A 16,527-nucleotide genomic window follows, 5' to 3' on the forward strand; every position below is an offset into this window, starting at 1 on the left:
ATACACAAAAGTCAACTCAAAATGGATTAAAGACTTAAATACAAGACCTGAAACCATAAAACTCCTAGAAGAAAACATAAGGAATAAGCTCTGTGACATCAGTCTTCATGATGATTTCCTGGATTTGACACCAAAAGTAAAAGGAATAAAAGCAAAAATAAACAACTGGTCCTACATCAAACCAAAAAGCTTCTGTATAGCAAAGGAAACCACCAACAAAATGAAAATGCAATCTAAAGAATGGGAGAAAATACTTGCAAATCATATTGTCTGATAAGGGATTAATATTCAAAATACATAAAGAGCTCATACAACTCAATAACAAAAAACAACAATCGATTAAAAAATGAGCAGAGGACCCTCTGAACAGACATTTTTCCAAAGACGACATACAACTGAGCAACAGGTACATGAAAAGGTGTTCAACATCACTAATCCTCAGGGGAATGCATTCAAAACCACAATGAGATATCACCTCACACCTGTTAGAATGACTACCATCGAAAAGACAAGAGAGGGGGCTGACCACGTGGCCGACTACTTGTTTGTGTGCTCCAGTGCAGTGGCCCAGGGTCCGCCAGTCCAGACCCTGTGCACAGAGCTATATACTGCTCATCTAGCCATGCTGTGGCAGCATCCAACATAGAAAAACTAGAATGACCTGCAACTAGGATGTACAACTATGTACTGGGTCTTTGGGGAGAGAAAGAAAGAAAAAGAAGAAGATTGGCAACAGATATTAGCTGAGGGCCAATCTTCCTCACAAAAAGTAAAAAAAAAAAAGACAAGAGGTAAGAAGTGTTTGCAAGGATGTGGACAAAAGGGAACCCTTGTGCATGGTTGGTGGGAATGTAAATTGGGGCAAGCCCTATGGAGAACAATATAGAGGTTCCTCAAAAAATTAAAAATAGAACTATCATATGATTCAGCAATCCCACTTCTGGGTATATATCCAAATAAAATGAAAACAAGATCTCAAAGAGATATCTGCACTCCCATGTTCACAGCAGTATAATTCACAGAGCCAAAATATGGAAACAACCTCAGCGTCCATCAATGGATGAATGGATAAAGATGGTGTGGTGTGTATATGTGTGTGTGTGTATATATACAATGGAATATTCCTGAGCCATGAGAAAAAATGAAATCCTGCCATGTGTGACAACATGGACGGAGCTAGAAGGCGTTATGCTAAGTGAAATAAGCCAGACTGAGAAAGACAAATACTGCATGGTATCACTTACATGTGGAATCTAAAAAAAAAAAAAAGTCAAGCTCATAGAAACAGAGAATAGAAAAGTGGTTGCCAGGATCTGGCGACTGGGGGATAGGGAAAGGTTGGGAAAAGGGTACTAACTTTCAGCAAAATGATGAATAAGATCCTAGGATCTAATGTAAGACATGGTGACAACAGCTGATAACACTATTACACAAATGAAGAAAAAGAACTAAATATAGCAAATATATTTACAACAGAAACTTTTATTCCTAAAGTTTATTAATAATGTATTTACTTCTACTAAAGTGTGACTACGTTTACTTGTGACAACTGTCATCTGTGGAGAAACAAAAATAGCACAGAAAGGAAAAGAGGAGACACTAACTATACTGTGATCAATTTCAATCCCTTTTTTATGAACTCAGTTCTTAAGCTCTCATTTTAGCACTTGTTTTAAAAATTAAATATCAGACACAAGTTTCCTTGAGAGAGAAAAAAATACTCTGATTAAACTTTTTATTTACTTGAAGAATCAAAGTGCAGGCCAAAATGAACTTTATTTTGAAGTATTAGACTACTATAGTTAACATCCCAAGAATGTCTAAGAAATTCAAGTTATGAGATAGGAAACTAATCACTGAGGCAAAAACTTGTTCAGCTCTTCCTTTCAAACAAATTCTCCAAATAGGATAAGACAGTAAAGATATTTATTCCCTGCTCTTTAGCCAAACTTTGGTAACTATCTGCCTAGACAAAATAACATAATAATTGAAACAACGCTATAAGTTTAACCATACCTTATAAAATTAATTTTATATAACACACCACCTAAAAAAAAATAAATGGATTAAACAATAAAACATTTTAAGCAGAGACTAACAAAGCTTCTAATTTAAGAGGGCTATCAAGTTTTAAAATTACTTTCCACATCCTTTGAGTTCTAAAATTACAAAATTATTGGAAAACTAAACATTATGATCACATCAGACTCAAAACAAAATGTTACTGGAGAGGCTGACTTACCAGGTCTTTTCTTCTGGCAAGATACCTGATTCACCATATACAGGTTAAGGAGGTCTAAACTGACAGCAGAATTTTTGACAGGGGATAAAACTCCCCGTAATTTCATTTTTGATTTTAACCTTTTCTTTTCAAAATATTCCTAAAAAAATTAAAAATAGAAAGTTATTCTAGCAACCATATAGTTTCAGGCAGAATCATCAATAATAAAAAGCAATAATGCTATTAAATAATTGACTTGATATTTTTTATATTTCTGTGACACCTCCTTTACATGTTTACATGTAAATTAAAATGAATCATGATAACTTGTAGTTTGCCCAAAGACTCTAAATTACAGCTTCTTATAATCTTTCTTTTGTTAAGCGTAATGCCTTTAAAACAGAACTGTATAAAGCCATTCCCAGGTATCAAAAGATTAAAAAAAATTATCTGAATATGGAACGTTTTTAAAAACCTAATAAAACAAATCTGATAGGCTAAAAACTTGTTTTTCTGCAAAGTATGCTATACCACAGATATAAAAAGCCTAAAGATACGCATAGCTGTGTGCCAATAAAAGTCAACTGAAATGAGAAGAGAAAAACAAAAAGAAGCTATGTGAGAACTTATCTGCAGCCAAAGCTAACTTAATTCTGTTATCTCCCCATGACTCCTAGATTTTCTTTTAAACCAGACTTGTAAATAATTATCATTTTTCATTCAGTATTTATTTCTGATTGAGCAGAATTATTCTTATTTTCATTCTTTTTCTCTCAGATTACATCCTTAATTTAAGAAGTTCAAAGGCATTTGTTCAAAATTTGTTTATTGAGCAACTATTATGTATTAGACACTATAACAAATTGTGAAAACATCTTCTTCACTATATAACTCATAACACAATGGCATAAACGTGATTATAAATGTGAGATATAAAAAGTGAAAAAAGTCCAAGATGGTAAAAAATTTAATGCAAGAGGAAGTATCATTTTTCCAAGAAGTTAAGGTTTTATCACATTAATATTTCAGAATATTAATAATAGACTTTTAAGATTCTAAAAAACATAAGAACTGTAAGAGACTTGCCAGCTATCAAGCAAAAAAGTAAATGCTGCATTTTTATGCAAACTTAACCACAGATAAAAAAGTGTTTCTTTGAGTGATGTGCAACTCCACATTGGGGCTTCTTTAAAAAGATCACACTATGGTCAGCAATGAAATGACAGAACCTTCAGGATGTAAATATTTTTCCCCTTTGAAAAACAGGACTCTGGATCATATAATTGACAGTGTCTTGGAATTAAGATATTATTTCCTAAGGCACTGTACTCTGTGAAGGATAAGACCATAATCAGAAAGAGAATGACACAAACAATTACAACTGAGCATCAGGAGTATGTAAACTACAGGTAGATGTGGGGAGAGTTGGCAGAGGGAGGGCAGGAGGAGAGGGAAGCTTTCTTAGAAAATGACTTCTAAGATAGATGGATGAGTCAGAGTTAGCCAGAGTGTGGGAAGATAATGTTCCAGGAATGAAGAAGAACAGTACAAACACTGTGTATGAAGGGAGCAAGCCTTTACTCCAGGGGACACGGCTGAAGAGGTTGAACCCTCATAATCTATCCATCATGATAACCTCTAATCTTTCTTTTCCTAGAGAGAACAAAGGTATGTAATTAATTTACCTGACAAGGTTAGGCTCAACTTTTTTTGGGGGGGTAACTTTTGCAGACAATTTCACTATTTTATTATTTGATATCAAATAAACAATAAATTCAAAACACATTTCCAATCTTTTTAGCACATTATCAAAGTTGTTAGGACAGTTAGACCTCCACATACAATTCCTATGGGGATATCTAAGACAAGCAAATCTTTATTTAGTAAAAAATGTACTAAAGCAAGAGTATAAAAGACAGATTATTAAAATATTTAAAATATGTTATATGTATAGTTATGACTTCCAATGGCTTTTGGTGACATATTTCATATTATAGGATATCAAGTTTATTTCTAAATATTTTTTGTGTGGTATTTTAACTTTTTATTAAGATTATGATAGTTTACAACCTTGTGAAATTTCAGTTGCACATTATTGTTAGTCATGTTGTAGGTGCACCACTTCACCCTTTGTGCACTCCCCTCACCCCCCTTTCCCCTGGTAACCACCAATCAGTTCTCTTTGTCTATATGTTTAACTTCCACCTATCAGTGGAGTCATACAGAGTTCGTCTTTCTCTATCTGGCTTATTTCACTTCACATAATACCCTCAAGGTCCATCCATGTTGTTGTGAATGGGACGATTTTATCCGTCTTTATGGCTGAGTAGTATTCCATTGCGCGCGCGCACGCGCGCGTGTGTGTGTGTGTGTGTATACATATATATACGTGTGTGTGTGTGTGTGTATACATATATATACCATATCTTCTTTATCCAACCATCAGTTGATGGGCACTTAGGTTGCTTCCACATCTTGGCTATTGTAAATAATGCTGTGATGAACATAGGGGTGCATGGGACTTTTGGAATTGCTGACTTCAAGCTCTTTGGATAGATACCCAGTAGTGGGATGGCTGGTTCATAAGGTATTTCTATTTTTAATTTTTTGAAGAATCTCCGTACTGGTTTCCATAGTGGCTGCACCAGTTTGCATTCCCTCCAACAGTGTATGAGGGTTCCTTTTTCTCCACAAACTCTCCAACATTTGTCACTTTTTGTTTTGGTTATTTTTGCCATTCTGACAGGTGTAAGGTGATATCTTAGTGTAGTTTTGATTTGCATTTCCCTGATGATGAGTGATGATGAGCATCTTTTCATGTCTATTGGCCATCCGTATATCTTCTTTGGAGAAATGTCTGTTCATGTCCTCGGCCCATCTTTTGACTGGGTTGTTTGATTTTTTGTTGTTAGGCTCAACTTTTTTTAACAAGTCTCATTTGGTAGAGACAAGTAAAAAATAATCAGAAGATAAATAGAAAACTTCCAGAAGACAATCAAATTTTAAATTGAAAATAGACATTTAAAAGGAGCAGCCAGGGAGACAAATAAAATCTTAAGAACGTGTCAAAGGAAGCAAGGGAAGAGCTTGTTTCAAGATGAAGGGAACGGGCAGCAGTTCTCTGAAAGAAGACTGTTCACTTCATGAAGTGCTAAATAAAGTTTGTATCACCAAAACAAAAAAGATGAAGGTTATGGAAAAGCAGATGATGACACATTAAAGTATATGAAAAATATCTTTGGAATTGAATAACATAAAGTTCAAATTTTTTTATTGAATTTTAGTTAACATAGAACATTATGTTAGTTTCAGGTGTACACTTAGTGATTTGACGTTTACACACATTACGAAATAATCACTACAATGATTCTACCAACAATCTGTCACCAAAGTCATTATAATATTATTGACTATATTCCCTACATTGTATATTACACCCCCATGGTTTATTTACTTTATAACTGAAAGTTTGTACTTCTTAATCCCCTTCACCTATTTTGCCCAACCTACCACCAGCTTCACCACTGGCAATGACCAGCCTGTTCTCTGTGTCTATGAGTCTGTTTCTGTTTTGTTTGTTCATTTGTTTTGTTTTTTAGATTCCACATATAAGTGAAATCAGATGCTATTTATCTTTCTCTGTCTGACATATTTCACTTGGAATAACACCCTCTATATCCATCCATGTTGCTACAAATGACAAGATTTCATTCTTTTTTACGGCTAATATTCCACTGAATAAATATATGCCACATCTTCTTTACCAATATATCCACCGATGGACACTTAGGCTGCTTCCACATCTCGGCTATTGCAAATAATGCTGCAATGAACATAAGGGTGCATATTTCTTTTCAAATTAGTGTTTTTGTTTTCTTCAGGTAATACCCAGAAGTCAAACTGCTGGGTCATATGTTAGTTTTTAATGTTTTTAGAAGCTTCCATACTGTTCTCCATAGTAGCTGCAACAGTATACATTCCCACCAAAAGTGCGCGAGGGCTCCCTTTTCTCCACATCCTCACTAACACTTGACATTTATTGTCTTTTGATGGTTTTGATTTGCATTTCCCTTAGGATTAGTGATGTTGAGCATCTTTTTACATGTCTGTTGGGCATCTGTAAATGTCTTTGGAAAAATGTCTATTCAGTTCCTCTCATTTTTTTATTGAATTATTTTTTTGATATTGAGTTGTATGAGCTCTTTATACATTTTGGACATTAACCCTTTATCAGATATATCATTTGAAAGTATATTCTCCCATTTGGTAGATTGCCTTTTCATTTTGCTGATGGTTTCCTTTGCTGTGTAAAAGCTTTTTAGTGTGACGTAGTCTCATTTCTTTATTTTTGCTTTTGTTGCCCTTGCCTGAGGAGACAGATCCAAAAAATTATTAAGACTGATGTCAAACAGTTTACTGCCTAAGTTTTCTTCTAGGAGTTTTATGGTTTCAGGTCTTACGTTTAAGTCTTTAATCCATTTTGAGTGTATTTTTACACATACCGAAAGAAAGTAGTCCAGTTTCATTCTTTTGCCTAGAGCTGTCCAGTCTTCCGAATATCATTTATTGAAACAGCTGTCTTTTCCCCACTGAATATTCTTGCCTCCTTTGTTGTAGATTAATTGACGATATATTTGTGGGTTTATTTCTGGGCTTTCTATTCTGTTACATTATCTCTGCATTTGTTTTTGTGCCAGTATCATAATGTTTTGATTATTACAGCTTTGTAGTACAGTTTGACATCTGGAAATGTGATACCTCCAGCTTTCCTCTCTCTCAAGATTGCTTGGCTATTTTGGGTCTTTTGTGGTTCTATACAAATTTTAGGATTATTTGTTCTAGTTTTGTGAAAAATACCAATGGTATTTTCATAGGGGTTGCATTGAATCTGTAGATTGCTTTGGGTAGTACGGACACTTTAACAGTATTAATTCGTGAGCACATACATCTTTCCATTTATTTGTCTTCAGTTTCTTTCATCCATGTCTTATAGCTTTCAGAGTATAGGTCTTTCTTCTCCTTGCTTAAATTTATTCCTATGTATTTTACTGTTTTTGATGCAATTGTCATGGGAGGGTTTTCTTAATTTCTCTTTCTGATAGATCGTTATTAGTGTATAGAAACCCAACAGATTTCTGTATATTAATTTTGTATCCTGAAGCTTCACTGAATTCATTTATCCTAATAATTTTTGGTGGAGTTTTTAGTGTGTGTGTGTGTATATATATAAACAATATATATAAAATAAAAAGTATATATATATATTTAGTATAAAGTATCATGTCATCAGTAAACAGTGACAGTTTTATTTATTCCTTTCCAATCAGGCTGGCTTTTATTTTTCCTACTAATTGCTGTGTTAGGACTTCCAATATAATAAAAGTAGTGAGAGTGGGCATCCTTGTCTTGTTTCTGATCTTAGAAGAAATGCTTTCAGCTTTACACCATCGAATATGATATTAGCTGTGGGTTTGTCACATACAGCCTTTACTATGTTGAGGTAGGTTCTCTCTATACCCACGTTGTTGAGAATTTTTATCATAAATGGATGTTGAATTTTGTCAAAAGCTATTTCTGCATCTATTGAGATAATCATACAATTTTTATTCTTTGCTTTGTTTATGTGGCATATCACAATGACTAACATGTGCATACTGACCATCCTTGCATGCCTAGGAAAAATCCCACTTAATCATGGTGTATGATCCTTTTAATGTATTGTTGATTTAGTCTGCTAATATTTTGCTGAGGATTTTTGCATCTACATTCATCAGGGATATTGGCCTATAATTTTCTCTTTTTGTAGTGTCTTTGTCTGGTTTTGGTATCAGGGTAATGTTGGCCTCATAGAATGAGTTTGGAAGCATTCCTCCCTCTTCAATTTTTTGAAATAATTTGAGAAGGACAGGTATTAATTCTTTAAATGTTTGGCAGAATTCACCTGTGGAACCATCTGGTCCTAGACTTCTGTTTCTTGGGAGATTTTTGACTACTGAGTCAATTTATTATTAGTAATCAGTCTGTTCAGATGTTCTATTTCTTCCTGATTCAGTCTTAGAAGACTGTATGTTTCTAGGAATTTATCTATTTCTTTTAGGTTGTATAATTTGCTGGCATCTAATTGTTCATAGTAATATCATGATATTTGCATTTCTGAGGTGTCAGACATAACTTCTCTTTCATTTCTGATTTTACTTATTTGGGGCCTCTCTTTTTTTCTAGATGAGTCTGGCTAAAGGTTTATCAATTACCTTTTCAAAGAACCAGCTCTTAGTTTCATTGATCTTTTCTATGGTATTTTTTCAGTTTCTATTTATTTCTGCTCTGATCTTTACGATTTCCTTCCTTCTACTAACTTTGGGTTTTGTTCGTTCTTCCTTTTCTAGTTCCTTTAGTTGTAAGATTAGACTGTTTATCTGAGATTTTTCTTACTTCCTTAGGTAGACATGTATCATTTACTTGCTCTTTGATTTCTTCAATGACACACTGGTTGTTAAGCAGCATGTTGTTTAGACTCCATGTTTTGTTATTTCCAGTTTTCTTCTTGTAGTTGATTTCTAGTCTCATACCATGGTGCTCAGAAAAGATGTTTAATATGATTTCAATCTTCTTCAATTTACTGAGACTTGTTTTGTGGCCTAACATATGCTCTATCCTGGAAAATGTTCCGACCGACTTGAAAAGATGTGTATTCTGCTGTTTTGGGATAGAACGCTCTGCATATATCTAGTAAGTCCATCTGGTCTAATGTGTCATTTAAGACCAATATTTCCTTATTGATTTTCTGTCTGTATGATTTATAAAGTTCAATTTTGACACTAGTAAGAGCTGTACAGTGAAGTGGACCAAGGAACAAATGGGAGATGAGAGTGAAAGGGCATAGCAGGAAAGAGAAAGGACCCACAGACACCTTTACTTGTCTAATAGGAGAAAATTCAGTATGTGTAAACATCAATGGAAAGCGGAAGTAAATGGAATCCAGATCACAGACAGAGAGACCTTCCTTTGATCAGAGGGAATTACTTCTGTAGTTAGAGGAGGGAAAGAGAAGATGGATGAAGAAGGAAGGTGGTTTATAGAACTGGTGGTAGAAATTTGAGATAATTCTCATCTGATAGCTTCTATTTCCTCTGAACTATGATACAAGGTCATTTAACGAGCATGAAGGGATAAAGAATAGTGTTGGGAAAGAGAGGTTTGGGGAGGTAAAGGAAGGTATGAAATTTTCAAAGAAGAGAAAAGTGACACGATTAGAGATCAACACCTTGGGAAGAGCCATGTGTCTTTCCCTTTCTGACAAATATTCAAAAGAATGATCCAGATAGAGTTAGATTACTTTTTAAAAATAGTCTTGGGACAGCCTTCATTCATAGTTTATTTATTATTGAGTGTCTATGTTATTGCTAGAGACAGTTCAAGGCACAGGAGATAGAAAATGAACAAACGTGGTAAAATCCTTCTCATGAAGATATTTTAATGGGGGGACAGAATAAACAAACTTCTAAGAAAATATAGGATTATGAAAGAGTGACAAATTAAAGAGGGTAAAGGAGAGACAGCATTTGGAGGGCAGGGAGCTATTTAGATGTAGTGATCAGAGAAGGCCAATCTAAGAGGACATACTTTTGCTGAGACTCAAATGTTGACAAGCCAGACATGCAAATATCTCGAGGGAGACTATTCCAGACAAAGAACAGTGGCAGAAAGAAGGTCAGTGTGGCTGAAATAAAATGAATAGGACAAGTAGTAAGAAACAAGGTCAGAGAGGCAGGCAGGGTGCAGATCCTTCTGATTCTTTTAGACTTTGGTAAAATCAGATTTCATTCTAAGAGCAATGAAAAGCAATTGAGGCTTTTAAGCTGGGGAATGATAAATTCTGATTTGTGCCTTTAAAAGATCATACTAACCACTGTGTCACAGACTACAAAGGAGTAAAAGATAAAGCAGAAAAACAGTGATAAATTCAATTACATTAAAATTAAGAACTTTTCTTCAAAGACAGGATTGAAAAACTAAAATTAAAAGCCAAAGGACAAATATACCTGACAAATAATTCCTAAATACATAGACACAATAAGAAAAAGACAAACAACTCAAATAAAAAATGAAAAAACTACTTGGAAAAGTACCTGACAAAAGAGGAAACCTGAATGACAAGATAGTCAGTCTCATTAGTAATCAAGGAAATACAAGTTAAATTTACAATGAAGCATCAATTCACTGAGTTAACAACTATCCTGCTTTCATAATAATCACTCCCTTGCTTTTCTTTAAATTTTACTACCTTCGAACATATTTTTTCTGTTTTGGAACTTTTCGTACACGGAATCTTACTGCTTGTATTCTTTTGTGAGTTGCTTTCTTTATCCAACTTTATGTTTTTGAGATTCATCCACACTAATTACGCGTAGTTGAAACATTTTCACTGCTCCATCATTACTTGGGTATGCCACTATTTGCTTAACCATTTTACTGCTAATGGACATTTGGGTGGTCCCCTTTCCTTCCTCCTCCCCTGTCCTTCTTTCTCTCTTTCTCCTCCTTCTCTCTCTTTTGTTTGTTTGCTACTTAACAACAACAATATCCAAACAAGCTTGTACATGTCTCAAAGTTCACAAGTGGAAGAGTTTCACTCAGATATATACTGCTGAGCTGTAATGTACATACATGCTCAACTTTACTGTGTAATGATCAATGTAATTAAAAAACAAAAAAAGGTGGTAGGTTATAAGGCCATTATACTACTCTAGGCAGTAAATGATGATGATTTGAATCAGGGTACTAATAGTATAGGTAGTGAGAAGTTATCAGACTTGGGATACATCTTGGAACTAGAATGACAACAAGAATCAACAAGGTCCTTAAGTCTCTGCCTAAGCAAAATGGTTGGTTATCAACCTATCTACAAGGTTGAGAAGACTAAAGGAAGAGAGTCTTCCAATTTCACTTAGTTATTACCCTTGGAAAAATGCTTTAGAAGATCACTTTTTTCATAAAGCTAACACAAATAAACATATTCTCTTTACCTTTTGCTTTCTCCTTTTCTGCTTGATCAGAACCCTGGTCCTGAAAAAGGAAACAGGATAAAAAACACAATGATTAAAGAAATGGTCTCTAAAATGACTGTTGAGCCAGCATGGTGGCAAACTGGTTAAGTTCACATGCTCCACCTTGGTGGCCCAGGGTTCCTGGGTTCAGATCCCAGGCACGGCCCTACACACTGCTCATCATGCCATGCTGTGGCAGCATCCCACATACAAAATAGAGGAAGATTGGCACAGATGTTAGCTCAGGGACAATGTTCCTCAAGCAAAAAGAGGAAGATGGGAACCAGATATTAGCTCAGGGCCAATCTTCCTCACCAAAATAAATACATAAATAAAATAAAATGATGTCATTTTAGTTGAATTAAAGATTTGGAATTAAAATCTAAAAGTATAGTGATAATTATGCTATTTTATGAAAAGAAACTATGAAAATGTTCTCAAATGTTATAGTATATACTGTTTCACAAAATTTTCTTAGATAGAAAATCCAAGAGCTAATAAGAAAGACTCTACACCTATCATTAATAATGAAGCATAAAATACATCTGAATTATAAAATCAAGATAAGCAAAGAGAAATCAATGCATTGGCAAGGAGGTACCACTGAAACATTCTCATATGATAGCACTATTCTTGGTCAATGCTGCCATTTTAATTTTCCTTGTATTTCAATATTCTACTTCTATCAACAGGAAGTAGAGAAAGGACCAAAATCTATATAGGATTGAAAGAAATGTTAAGTTTATTATTAGAGCAATTCAGTTACATTACTATATCAGCTATGCATACTTGAAATCTCATAACTTCTTTAAAACACAGCTAGCTTTTATGGATGTGCTTCACAACTATGATCTCTGTGCCAAACACTGCAACGAATCCCATGATAGTGCAATATTTAATGGTTATAAATTATTTGCTCTATTAATAATAGCAGAATGCCATAAAACATTCATGACAAGATAAGCGGATATGCACAATAAATCTTTTGGATATACATGAAACTATGATCTCAAATTCAAGATTTATACAAGAATTATAAGTAAAATGACAAAATGTATTTTAGCTACATGAGATTATATAATAACATGAAAATAATAATTGCTAATGATGAGTACCATATGTCTTGCACCTTTCTAGACACTTCAGATACTTTACATGTACAAACTCATTTAATCTTCACAGGAACTCTGTAAGGTAGGTTCTATTTTTACCCCCATTTTACTGATGAAGAAACTAAGATGCAGAGAGGTTAAGTAACTTGCCCAAGGTCACACTGCTAATAAATGGTAGAGCCAGACTGAAACCTAAGCATTCTGGTTTTGAAGTTTTCAACCAGATATTATACTGTCTTCCAAGAATTTCAACTGTGAATATACAAAGCTGTTCATTTTCCAAATGATTTTCATAAACTACATGAATGACAGTTACTGAATACCCCCAGACTTTGGTACTTACTGAACTTGTACTTTAACATACTTCCCAATAGCTATGTCTTAATTGACCATTTTGAGTTCACTGAGCAAAGAATTTGATCTGTCCAGATCCACGCAGCATAAGTGCATTGCTGGCATTCAAACTTTAGAAAAGAAAAAGGAAATAAATCACATTTCATTGACCCATCAAATGCTAAGGCTAGAGAGGACATTAGAGATTAGTTTATTCTCCATCATTTTAAAACTTAAGGCAAAGAAAGCAAAGTGGGGGCTGGACGGGTGGTGCAGCAGTTAAGTGTGCGTATTCCGCTTTGGCAGCCTGGGTTTCACCGGTTCGGATCCCAGGGGTGGACATGGAACCGCCTGGCAAGCCATGCCGTGGGAGGCGTCCCACGTATAAAGTAGAGGAAGATGTGCACAGATGTTAGCTCAGGGCCAGTCTTCCTCAGCAAAAAGAGGAGGATTGGCAGCAGTTAGCTCAGAGCTAATCTTCCTCAAAAAAAGAGAAAGCAAAGTGACTTTTCAAAGTCCTGAAATATAAGAAGTATGACAGAGCCAGCAGTATTAAACAATCCAGATTACAGAGACAGTAGGAAGAAAAATCAATTCTATAAGAAGTTCCCACATTATAAAGATCAATAGAATTAGGGACTAGCCAAAGCCTAAACACAGTCTTCATATATGTATAAATCAAGTGATTTTACTCCAGGCTGATTTTCCATTATCCAGGACACTCTTATGGCTCTCACCAAATTCTATGTACTCCATAATCCCTATTCCTATGTGCCTAAGGAAAAATTAATTGGGATTTCAAGACCAATTGCTAGATTAGCCTACTAATACTAGACCACAGTGAAAGTGAAAAAAGATCCTAACGTATAAGTCAAAGGCAATTTCATAAAAAGAACATTTTAAATTATTATTAAGGCAACCAATGCTACTAAATAGTACTATATGTCTAAATGTTTTACCAAATATAGTCACTCTCAATTACCTGCACTAGAAAAGAAAACTGCATCAGTTAGGATTCTTAAGTTACAAGAAATTGAAAGCTCCTTTGGTTAATTTAAACAGAAAATAAATTTATTAAAAGAAAATCAGGTAACCAACAAACATGTCAACAAGGCTGAGGAAGCACGTTTGGCACCTGGCAAGAACAAGGAAGTCTAGGGAGCTGTGGCATCATAGTCAAAATCAAGCCATAATTAGCCTCCTAAGAACACCACTGCCAGCACTGGTGAACACTAAACACCACTGACTGCACCAGTTCCACTCCTGGACAGTGAACACCACCCCCTGGCATCACTGGCATTAAAATTCAATCCTGCTGCAGCTCTTGCAACTGCTTCCAACTACAATAGAAGCTCTGTAGTCCCTACTTCTTTGTGTTACTAGCTTCTAATTCAAAGTACAGGACAAGAGCATCTAAGTCTCAGCTTAGGTCACATGCCTATTTGCTAGCTGCAAAGCATAGTGAAACAAATGTCTGGGCTTTTCCCCCAAGATTCCACATAGGGAGGTGGTCTGTGCCTATCACCAAAACTCATAAGGTAGGAAATACCCCCACACATAGATAAGGGGCTCAGATGCTTGGCTGCCAGTGAGTACAAATGTCCACTAAAGAGATGTAGATTAAAACTAAACTAGTTGACAATCCAAGTGACTTTTTACTTGGCTATGTCAGTGAAAAAAAAATATATATATATATATATACAGTCCTAATAGTTGCTTCTAACAGTTTTGCTTAGGCTAACTTTTGTTTTTTTTTCTCCCCCAAGTGTTGACCAAGATGATGATATAGGAGGATCTTGAGCTTCCCTCTTCCCACAGACACACCAAATGTACAGCTACACTTGGAGCATTCTCTCTGAAAGAGATCCAGAAACTAGACTAGCGACTCGTACACATGGGACAAATGCAAAAATACCCAGGTTGAAACAGGTAGGAAAGGCTGAGACACACTCTCATCATAATCCCCACCCCTGCCACAATGCCATACAGTCAGAAGGGAATCCCCAACTCCACCTTCTCCCTGAGGAGCAAAGGGTTTGACCTCCACATCTAGTGCTCCAAATTTTAAGACTCTCACCTAACAGACAGACTCCCAAAACACCTAGCTCTGAAAGCCAATGGGCTTGTGTCCACAGGACCCACAAGACTATGGCAAATAAATAAGCATTCTTAACAGGAATGCAGCACTCACCAGAGCTATCCCCTCAGGGTTCAACATGGAGTGAGCAGGCAAGTATGTTTTAAGTAAGCCTCATGGTAACCACAAAGTAAAAGGCTAGAGGAGATATACAAGATAAAGAGAAAGTTATCAAAGTATACCATAGAGAAAATCATCAAATCACACAGGAAGAGAACAAGAGAGGAAGAAAGGAATAGAAGAATTACAAAACAACCAGAAAACAACAAAACGGCCATGGTAAGTCCATCCATGTAAATAATTACTTTAAATGTAAATGTTTTTTGGCTGAAAGGATTAAAAAACATGACCCAAATATATGTTGCCTACAAGAGACTCATCTCAGCATTACGGACACAAACAGACTGAAAGTAAAGGGATGGAAAAAGATATTACATGCAAAGGGAAACCAAAAGCTATGGTAGCATAATTCTCAGACAAAATAGACTTGAAGACAAAGACTGTAACAAGAGACAGCAAAGGCCATTACAAAATGATAAAGGAGTCAATTCATCAAAAGGATACAAGAACTGTAAATATTTATGCACCCAACATTGGAGCACCTAAATATATAAAGCAAATATAAACAGAACTAAAAGGAGAAATAGGCAGCAATAAACAATAGCAGGGGACTTCAAAACCCCACTTTGAACAACAGATTGATCATTGTGATATTGTAATTTACAATAAGAAATACATATTTGGATGCAACCAACATAGGAGCACCAAAGTACATAAAGTAACTATTAACAAACCTAAAAGGAGAAGTGAACTACTACATAATAATAGTAGGGGACCTAAACCCCACTTAGATCAATGGATAGATCATCTAGACAGAAAGTCAACAAGGAAATAATGGAATTAAATGAAAAACTAGACCAGATGGACTTAATAGAACATATATAAAAACAGCAGAATACACATTCTTCTCAAGTGCACATGGAACATTCTCAAAGATAGACCATATGTTGGGAAAGAAGGCAAGCCTTAATAAATTTAAGAAGACTGAAATCATATCAAGCATCTTTTGTGACCATAATGCTATGAAACTAGAAACCAACTACAAGAAAAAAGCTACGAAAGTGACAGATATGTGGAGGCTAAACAACATAGTACTGCACAACCAATGGATCATTGAAGAAATTACAGGAGAAATCAAAAGATATCTGGAGACAAATGAAAGTGAAAATACATTATACCACACCAACTCATGGGATGCAGCAAAAGTGGTCCTAGGAGGGAAAATCATAGCAACACAGGCTCACCTTAAAAAACAAGAAAAATCTCAAGTAAGCACTTTTAAACTGCACGTAACAGAAATAGAAAAAGAAGAACAAACAAAACCCAAAGTTAGCAGAAGGAGGGAAATAATAACAATTAGAGCAAAAATAAATGAAATTGAAGCCACAAAAATGGTAGAAAGGATCAACGACCAAGTGCTGGTTCCTTGAGAAGATAAAATTGACAAACCCTTAGCCAGACTCACTAAGGAAAAAAGAGAGGAGGCTCAAATAAAATTAGAAATGAAAGAGGAGAAATTAACCGATACCACAGAAATACAAAGGATCATAAGAGAATACTATGAAAACTATATGCCAACAAATTGCAAAATCCAGAAGAAATGGATAAATTCTTAGA

The 16,527-nt window shown here is 35.2% G+C and overlaps 1 pseudogene; it reads right to left on the reverse strand.

Moving 5' to 3' along the window:
- The window catches only part of LOC138923125 (regulator of DNA class I crossover intermediates 1-like), a 71,475-nt pseudogene that overhangs the window by 44,097 nt on the left and 10,851 nt on the right, over positions 1 to 16,527 (reverse strand).

The sequence above is a fragment of the Equus caballus genome, chromosome 2 (genome assembly GCF_041296265.1).
Source record: "Equus caballus isolate H_3958 breed thoroughbred chromosome 2, TB-T2T, whole genome shotgun sequence".
In the NCBI taxonomy this organism is placed as follows: Eukaryota; Metazoa; Chordata; class Mammalia; order Perissodactyla; family Equidae; genus Equus; species Equus caballus.